We start from the raw sequence: 2,357 nt of genomic DNA on the forward strand, positions 1-2,357 counted from the left end.
GAGTAGATATGCAAGAGATTTATTGGGGGACACGCAGGTGAGAAAAGGTGGGGAGACCCACCAAGAATGATGCAGGCCTGACTCCTGTGAACGAGAAGTGGAAAGGAAGAAAGATCATAGAATGTTCTAAGAAAGTTTTTTCAGAACTCAGAAGTTTTTGAGGTAAAAGTGAAGAGTAGACATTGGAGTTTGGAGTATGGAATTTTGAAGAAATTTGAAGAACATTTTAAATGGTCCTTGAGAACTGAAAAAACACGTTGATTAAAGAAATATAGTAGGATTGCTAGGCAATGTTACTGGCCTTTTGAAGTTAGTGACATAAGTTTATAGCAGACTAAGTCCTCTTTGTTTTGTGACTTTTTCTAGAAGCTTTCAGGGAACAGGTTTGGAGAAGATCTAGAATAGGATTCATTCAGTACTGAGGAATTGCTGTACACGTGTGCTGAATGGACGAGAGTATTGAAAATGTAAGTGGTTAACAAATTTTATGTAGGAAAATTTACCGCATATGTCAGTAAGTATTAAACATGTATATCCCTGTAAATATTTATCAGCATTAAAAAATATAAAACGAACCCAGCAATTCCATATATTTGATTTTATAATTATTTATGTCCCTGCTTTGTTTTGAAGATAGCTGCTGTATCTTTTAGAATATAAGCTCTGTGCTACAGGGACCATATCTGTCTTATTCATTACGATATTCCTGGCATTTAGCAAAGTGCTATTTTTTATTTGGTAGGGCCTGAAAAAAGGCTTATTGAATGATTGAAATGGTGAAAGTACAATTTCAGTGTAAATCATTCTGACTCTAGTTTCCCTGATCTTTTAGTAATACTTTTCTTGCAGCTTTATGGGAGGAAATGAAAGAGATGATGTTTATGAATGGGCCTAGAGCACAGGATATGCACAGGATATGTTGGTTTTTATTTTTGTTTAGTTAGCATTTTCCCTAAAGATGTTGACCCTCTAATATCAGTTCCTGAAATATCATAATTCCCTTTCCTCCCTACAATTTGTTGACTATGTCTCTAGACACTAGAAGGACACTGGGCACTTCTAGGAGGTGGAGTAGAAGTCACTTACTTGGGAGACCAAAACTGGATTCAAAGGGACTAATTAAATGACGACATCAATATTGTTCAAACCTGTAAACAAGGCAAAAGCTAGTTCCAGCACTGCTATATAGCAAGTGATCCAGTGAGGGGAGAATTAATCCTTCTTGGAGAGGCAAAAAACACAGGCACTGATCATCCTTATGTTATCACTTCCACCTTATAAATAATGTTTTTCAGCGTAAGGAGAAAGATTTTCTGCGAGACTGGGCTGACGATTATTCTTAGCAGAAAGCAGAGTGAACAAGCCAGCTGCTCCTTCTGCGAGGCCTTCCTCCCTGATGTTAGCAGCAGTGCTTTCTCTAGTTTGTCAAAGACAGAGAAAGTTGATAACGGAAGGTGGTGGTCATATTGGAAAGGGCGCTTGAGTGACCTGCAGTGACAAGTGACTTGGGTTCCAGCTGTGCCTCTGCCATGAATTACCCATGTGACTTTGAACCATTTGCACCTAATCTGAGTTTTAAATTCACCATCTTTAAAATGGACACAATTGGAAAAGATGACTTTAAATGTCATAGGGTTGTCGTAGGGTTCTTCAGCAACTAAAAGGGAAGTAGATAGTGGAATGAATTCCCAGCTGCTTGTAAATGAATGACTCCCATTTGGGTTTTCACCTACTACTGTTCTAAGAAACTTTCAGCTCAGATGAGTTTCTGTAACCAATAGCAGTTGCCTAAGCTACGCTTTGCCTCATTGTAAAACACAGTTCAAATTTCATCCTGGAGTTTAATCAAGTGAAACAGTGAAATTTGGGAAGCTATGTTTAGAGCCGACCTAGATGGTCCTTTAAGAACACTTCCAGATCCAGCATTCCATGATGTCAGGAGGTAAAAAAACCCCCCAAACCTGGTGACGTGTTGGTGTCCTCAGAGCCTGTCAATGTAAGTTTTCTATGATCTGTTTTGAAAATTAAAGAAAAAATACAACTCAAAGATGCAGTAGAATAATTTTACTAAAAATCTCATTACTTTCCAGAAAATAATTTTGTTTCTCATGGATAACTCAAAACAGGAGATGTTTTTTCTTTGCTAATTTTAAACAAACGATTTATTTTGTACTCCCACAAATTAGAGTCACAGCAATGAATCAGCTTAACATTTTTATTTAGGGGATATAAACTTATTATTTGGCTAAATTGTATACTATTCATACTGATTGCATTTTCTCTTGTATTCTGTGTGGGGATCAGTATTACGGCATTTTCATATCGATAATACAGTTATACCATATCAATACCTGGTT

The sequence above is a fragment of the Pteropus vampyrus genome, unplaced genomic scaffold (genome assembly GCF_000151845.1).
Source record: "Pteropus vampyrus isolate Shadow unplaced genomic scaffold, Pvam_2.0 Scaffold31, whole genome shotgun sequence".
Classification (NCBI taxonomy): domain Eukaryota; kingdom Metazoa; phylum Chordata; class Mammalia; order Chiroptera; family Pteropodidae; genus Pteropus; species Pteropus vampyrus.